Source organism: Doryrhamphus excisus, chromosome 13 (genome assembly GCF_030265055.1).
Source record: "Doryrhamphus excisus isolate RoL2022-K1 chromosome 13, RoL_Dexc_1.0, whole genome shotgun sequence".
NCBI classification, from domain to species: domain Eukaryota; kingdom Metazoa; phylum Chordata; class Actinopteri; order Syngnathiformes; family Syngnathidae; genus Doryrhamphus; species Doryrhamphus excisus.
In genome coordinates, this window is record NC_080478.1 from 3,183,121 (window position 1) to 3,188,120 (window position 5,000).

The following is a 5,000-nucleotide window of genomic DNA, read 5'->3' on the forward strand; positions in this document are numbered from 1 at the left end:
TATTTGAAGGTGACGCAGGCCAAACTAGACTCCAGCAAAACATGTCAAACAGCGCCCTCTGCTGTCAGGCAAGAGCAGAAACCATGAAAAGCTTACAGCACCTGGTATTCCCAGGCGGTCTCCCATCCAAGTACTAACCAGGCTCGCCCCTGCTTAGCTTCCGAGATCGGACGAGATCGGGCGTTTTCAGGGTAGTATGGCTGTAAGCTGCCACATCAACTGAAAAGATCCTATTTGAAGGCGACGCAGGCCAAACTAGACTCCAGCAAAAAGTGTCCCTGCTTAGCTTCCGAGATCGGGCGTTTTCAGGGTAGTATGGCCAAAAGCTGCCAAGGCAACTGAAAAGATCCTATTTGAAGGCGACGCAGGACAAACTAGACTCCAGCAAAAAGTGTCAAACAGCGCCCTCTGCTGTCAGGCAAGAGCAGAAACCATAAAAAGCATACAGCACTTGGTAATCCCAGGCGGTCTCCCATCCAAGTACTAACCAGGCCCGCCCCTGCTTAGCTTCCGAGATCGGACGAGATCGGGCGTTTTCAGGGTAGTATGGCCGTAAGCTGCCAGGGCAACTGAAAAGATCCTATTCGAAGGCGATGCAGGCCAAACTAGACTCCAGCAAAAAGTGTCAAACAGCGCCCTCTGCTGTCAGGCAAGAGCAGAAACCATAAAAGGCTTACAGCACCTGGTATTGCCAGGCGGTCTCCCATCCAAGTACTAACCAGGCCCACCCCTGCTTAGCTTTCGAGATCGGACGAGATCGGGCGTTTTCAGGGTAGTATGGCCGTAAGCTGCCAGGACAACTGAAAAGATCTTATTTGAAGGCGACGCAGGCCAAACTAGATCCAGCAAAAAGTGTCAAACAGCGCCCTCTGCTGTCAGGCTAGAGCAGAAACCATAAAAAGCTTACAGCACCTGGTATTCCCAGGCGGTCTCCCATCCAAGTACTAACCAGGCCCGCCCCTGCTTAGCTTCCGAGATCGGGCGTTTTCAGGGTAGTATGGCCGTAAGCTGCCAGGTCAACTGAAAAGATCCTATTTGAAGGTGACGCAGGCCAAACTAGACTCCAGCAAAACATGTCAAACAGCGCCCTCTGCTGTCAGGCAAGAGCAGAAACCATGAAAAGCTTACAGCACCTGGTATTCCCAGGCGGTCTCCCATCCAAGTACTAACCAGGCTCGCCCCTGCTTAGCTTCCGAGATCGGACGAGATCGGGCGTTTTCAGGGTAGTATGGCTGTAAGCTGCCAGATCAACTGAAAAGATCCTATTTGAAGGCGACGCAGGCCAAACTAGACTCCAGCAAAAGGTGTCAAACAGCGCCCTCTGCTGTCAGGCAAGAGCAGAAACCATAAAAAGCTTACAGCACCTGGTATTCCCAGGCGGTCTCCCATCCAAGTACTAACCAGGCCCGCCCCTGCTTAGCTTCCGAGATCGGACGAGATCAGGCGTTTTCAGGGTGGTATGGCCGTAAGCTGCCAGGACAACTGAAAAGATCTTATTTGAAGGTGACGCAGGCCAAACTAGATCCAGCAAAAAGTGTCAAACAGCGCCCTCTGCTGTCAGGCTAGAGCAGAAACCATAAAAAGCTTACAGCACCTGGTATTCCCAGGCGGTCTCCCATCCAAGTACTAACCAGGCCCTCCCCTGCTTAGCTTCCGAGATCAGGAGTTTTCAGGGTAGTATGGCCAAAAGCTGCCAAGGCAACTGAAAAGATCCTATTTGAAGGCGACGCAGGACAAACTAGACTCCAGCAAAACATGTCAAACAGCGCCCTCTGCTGTCAGGCTAGAGCAGAAACCATAAAAAGCTTACAGCACCTGGTATTCCCAGGCGGTCTCCCATCCAAGTACTAACCAGGCCCGCCCCTGCTTAGCTTCCGAGATCGGACGAGATCGGGCGTTTTCAGGGTAGTATGGCCATAAGCTGCCAGGTCAACTGAAAAGATCCTATTTGAAGGTGACGCAGGCCAAACTAGACTACAGCAAAAAGTGTCAAACAGCGCCCTCTGCTGTCAGGCAAGAGCAGAAACCATAAAAAGCTTACAGCACCTGGTATTCACAGGCGGTCTCCCATCCAAGTACTAACCAGGCCCGGCCCTGCTTAGCTTCCGAGATCGTACGAGATCGGGCGTTTTCAGGGTAGTATGGCCTAAGCTACCAGGTCAACTGAAAAGATCCTATTTGAAAGTGACGCAGGCCAAACTAGACTACAGCAAAAAGTGTCAAACAGCGCCCTCTGCTGTCAGGCAAGAGCAGAAACCATAAAAAGCTTACAGCACCTGGTATTCACAGGCGGTCTCCCATCCAAGTACTAACCAGGCCCGCCCCTGCTTAGCTTCCGAGATCGGGCGTTTTCAGGGTAGTATGGCCGTAAGCTGCCAGGACAACTGAAAAGATCCTATTTGAAGAAGACGCAGGCCAAACTCGACTCCAGCAAAAAGTGTCAAACAGCGCCCTCTGCTGTCAGGCAAGAGCAGAAACCATAAAAAGCTTACAGCACCTGGTAATCCCAGGCGGTCTCCCATCCAAGTACTAACCAGGACCGCCCCTGCTTAGCTTCCGAGATCGGACGAGATCGGGCGTTTTTAGGGTAGTATGGCCGTAAGCTGCAAGGGCAACTGAAAAGATCCTATTTGAAGGCGACGCAGGCCAAACTAGACTCCAGCAAAAAGTGTCAAACAGCGCCCTCTGCTGTCAGGCAAGAGCAGAAACCATAAAAAGCTTACAGCACCTGGTATTCCCAGGCGGTCTCCCATCCAAGTACTAACCAGGCCCGCTCCTGCTTAGCTTCCGAGATCGGACGAGATCAGGCGTTTTCAGGGTGGTATGGCCGTAAGCTGCCAGGACAACTGAAAAGATCTTATTTGAAGGTGACGCAGGCCAAACTAGATCCAGCAAAAAGTGTCAAACAGTGCCCTCTGCTGTCAGGCTAGAGCAGAAACCATAAAAAGCTTACAGCACCTGGTATTCCCAGGCGGTCTCCCATCCAAGTACTAACCAGGCCCTCCCCTGCTTAGCTTCCGAGATCAGGCGTTTTCAGGGTAGTATGGCCAAAAGCTGCCAAGGCAACTGAAAAGATCCTATTTGAAGGCGACGCAGGCCAAACTAGACTCCAGCAAAAAGTGTCAAACAGCGCCCTCTGCTGTCAGGCAAGAGCAGAAACCATAAAAAGCTTACAGCACCTGGTATTCCCAGGCGGTCTCCCATCCAAGTACTAACCAGGCCCGCCCCTGCTTAGCTTCCGAGATCGGACGAGATCGGGCGTTTTCAGGGTAGTATGGCCGTAAGCTGCCACATCAACTGAAAAGATCCTATTTGAAGGCGACGCAGGCCAAACTAGACTCCAGCAAAAAGTGTCAAACAGCGCCCTCTGCTGTCAGGCAAGAGCAGAAACCATAAAAAGCTTACAGCACCTGGTATTCCCAGGCGGTCTCCCATCCAAGTACTAACCAGGCTAAGCTAACTGCTTAGCTTCCGAGATCGGACGAGATCGGGCGTTTTCAGGGTAGTATGGCCGTAAGCTTTAAGGACAACTGAAAAAATATTATTTGAAGGCGACGCAGGCCAAACTAGACTCCAGCAAAAAGTGTCAAACAGCGCCCTCTGCTGTCAGGCAAGAGCAGAAACCATAAAACGCTTACAGCACCTGGTATTCCCAGGTGGTCTCCCATCCAAGTACTAAGCAGGCCCGCCCCTGCTTAGCTTCCGAGATCGGACGAGATCGGGCTTTTTCAGGATAGTATGGCCGTAAGCTGCAAGATCAACTGAAAAGATCCTATTTGAAGGCGACGCAGGCCAAACTAGACTCTGGCAAAAAGTGTCAAACAGCGCCCTTTGCTGTCAGGCAAGAGCAGAAACCATAAAAAGCTTACAGCACCTGGTATTCCCATGCGGTCTCCCATCCAAGTACTAACCAGGCCCGCCCCTGCTTAGTTTCCGAGATCGGACGAGATCGGGCGTTTTCAGGGTAGTATGGCCGTAAGCTGCCAGGTCAACTGAAAAGATCCTATTTGAAGGTGACGCAGGCCAAACTAGACTACAGCAAAAAGTGTCAAACAGCGCCCTCTGCTGTCAGGCAAGAGCAGAAACCATAAAAAGCTTACAGCACCTGGTATTCACAGGCTGTCTCCCATCCAAGTACTAACCAGGCCCGGCCCTGCTTAGCTTCCGAGATCGTACGAGATCGGGCGTTTTCAGGGTAGTATGGCCTAAGCTGCCAGGTCAACTGAAAAGATCCTATTTGAAGGTGACACAGGCCAAACTAGACTACAGCAAAAAGTGTCAAACAGCGCCCTCTGCTGTCAGGCAAGAGCAGAAACCATAAAAAGCTTACAGCACCTGGTATTCACAGGCGGTCTCCCATCCAAGTACTAACCAGGCCCGGCCCTGCTTAGCTTCCGAGATCGTACGAGATCGGGCGTTTTCAGGGTAGTATGGCCTAAGCTACCAGGTCAACTGAAAAGATCCTATTTGAAAGTGACGCAGGCCAAACTAGACTACAGCAAAAAGTGTCAAACAGCGCCCTCTGCTGTCAGGCAAGAGCAGAAACCATAAAAAGCTTACAGCACCTGGTATTCACAGGCGGTCTCCCATCCAAGTACTAACCAGGCCCGCCCCTGCTTAGCTTCCGAGATCGGGCGTTTTCAGGGTAGTATGGCCGTAAGCTGCCAGGACAACTGAAAAGATCCTATTTGAAGAAGACGCAGGCCAAACTCGACTCCAGCAAAAAGTGTCAAACAGCGCCCTCTGCTGTCAGGCAAGAGCAGAAACCATAAAAAGCTTACAGCACCTGGTAATCCCAGGCGGTCTCCCATCCAAGTACTAACCAGGACCGCCCCTGCTTAGCTTCCGAGATCGGACGAGATCGGGCGTTTTTAGGGTAGTATGGCCGTAAGCTGCAAGGGCAACTGAAAAGATCCTATTTGAAGGCGACGCAGGCCAAACTAGACTCCAGCAAAAAGTGTCAAACAGCGCCCTCTGCTGTCAGGCAAGAGCAGAAACCA

General features: G+C 51.6%; 14 non-coding genes and 7 pseudogenes across 14 annotated transcripts; all 21 read right to left on the reverse strand.

Annotated features, from left to right (window-relative positions):
* Positions 1-89: 89 nt before the first annotated feature.
* LOC131097442 (5S ribosomal RNA) lies at positions 90-208 on the reverse strand. Its single transcript, XR_009116347.1, has one exon. It is a non-coding gene; the product is annotated as a 5S ribosomal RNA (ribosomal RNA).
* Positions 209-439: 231 nt separating this feature from the next.
* LOC131100015 (5S ribosomal RNA) lies at positions 440-558 on the reverse strand. The gene has a single exon (XR_009118784.1). It is a non-coding gene; the product is annotated as a 5S ribosomal RNA (ribosomal RNA).
* Positions 559-670: 112 nt separating this feature from the next.
* LOC131098431 (5S ribosomal RNA) lies at positions 671-789 on the reverse strand. Its single transcript, XR_009117304.1, has one exon. It is a non-coding gene; the product is annotated as a 5S ribosomal RNA (ribosomal RNA).
* Positions 790-900: 111 nt separating this feature from the next.
* Positions 901-1,009, reverse strand: LOC131100679 (5S ribosomal RNA; annotated as a pseudogene).
* Positions 1,010-1,121: 112 nt separating this feature from the next.
* Positions 1,122-1,240, reverse strand: LOC131097443 (5S ribosomal RNA). Its single transcript, XR_009116348.1, has one exon. It is a non-coding gene; the product is annotated as a 5S ribosomal RNA (ribosomal RNA).
* Positions 1,241-1,352: 112 nt separating this feature from the next.
* LOC131141788 (5S ribosomal RNA) lies at positions 1,353-1,471 on the reverse strand. Its single transcript, XR_009132570.1, has one exon. It is a non-coding gene; the product is annotated as a 5S ribosomal RNA (ribosomal RNA).
* A 111-nt stretch (positions 1,472-1,582) lies between these two features.
* Positions 1,583-1,691, reverse strand: LOC131141954 (5S ribosomal RNA; annotated as a pseudogene).
* Positions 1,692-1,803: 112 nt separating this feature from the next.
* LOC131100912 (5S ribosomal RNA) lies at positions 1,804-1,922 on the reverse strand. Its single transcript, XR_009119139.1, has one exon. It is a non-coding gene; the product is annotated as a 5S ribosomal RNA (ribosomal RNA).
* Positions 1,923-2,034: 112 nt separating this feature from the next.
* LOC131100168 (5S ribosomal RNA) lies at positions 2,035-2,152 on the reverse strand. The gene has a single exon (XR_009118932.1). It is a non-coding gene; the product is annotated as a 5S ribosomal RNA (ribosomal RNA).
* A 112-nt stretch (positions 2,153-2,264) lies between these two features.
* On the reverse strand, positions 2,265-2,373 carry LOC131101165 (5S ribosomal RNA; annotated as a pseudogene).
* A 112-nt stretch (positions 2,374-2,485) lies between these two features.
* LOC131100036 (5S ribosomal RNA) lies at positions 2,486-2,604 on the reverse strand. Its single transcript, XR_009118803.1, has one exon. It is a non-coding gene; the product is annotated as a 5S ribosomal RNA (ribosomal RNA).
* Positions 2,605-2,716: 112 nt separating this feature from the next.
* LOC131143037 (5S ribosomal RNA) lies at positions 2,717-2,835 on the reverse strand. The gene has a single exon (XR_009133092.1). It is a non-coding gene; the product is annotated as a 5S ribosomal RNA (ribosomal RNA).
* A 111-nt stretch (positions 2,836-2,946) lies between these two features.
* LOC131141947 (5S ribosomal RNA) lies at positions 2,947-3,055 on the reverse strand (annotated as a pseudogene).
* Positions 3,056-3,167: 112 nt separating this feature from the next.
* Positions 3,168-3,286, reverse strand: LOC131098585 (5S ribosomal RNA). The gene has a single exon (XR_009117452.1). It is a non-coding gene; the product is annotated as a 5S ribosomal RNA (ribosomal RNA).
* Positions 3,287-3,398: 112 nt separating this feature from the next.
* On the reverse strand, positions 3,399-3,519 carry LOC131101030 (5S ribosomal RNA; annotated as a pseudogene).
* Positions 3,520-3,631: 112 nt separating this feature from the next.
* Positions 3,632-3,750, reverse strand: LOC131099608 (5S ribosomal RNA). The gene has a single exon (XR_009118432.1). It is a non-coding gene; the product is annotated as a 5S ribosomal RNA (ribosomal RNA).
* Positions 3,751-3,862: 112 nt separating this feature from the next.
* Positions 3,863-3,981, reverse strand: LOC131097269 (5S ribosomal RNA). The gene has a single exon (XR_009116179.1). It is a non-coding gene; the product is annotated as a 5S ribosomal RNA (ribosomal RNA).
* A 112-nt stretch (positions 3,982-4,093) lies between these two features.
* LOC131141174 (5S ribosomal RNA) lies at positions 4,094-4,211 on the reverse strand (annotated as a pseudogene).
* Positions 4,212-4,323: 112 nt separating this feature from the next.
* On the reverse strand, positions 4,324-4,441 carry LOC131100169 (5S ribosomal RNA). Its single transcript, XR_009118933.1, has one exon. It is a non-coding gene; the product is annotated as a 5S ribosomal RNA (ribosomal RNA).
* A 112-nt stretch (positions 4,442-4,553) lies between these two features.
* Positions 4,554-4,662, reverse strand: LOC131101166 (5S ribosomal RNA; annotated as a pseudogene).
* A 112-nt stretch (positions 4,663-4,774) lies between these two features.
* On the reverse strand, positions 4,775-4,893 carry LOC131100037 (5S ribosomal RNA). Its single transcript, XR_009118804.1, has one exon. It is a non-coding gene; the product is annotated as a 5S ribosomal RNA (ribosomal RNA).
* Positions 4,894-5,000: the final 107 nt, after the last annotated feature.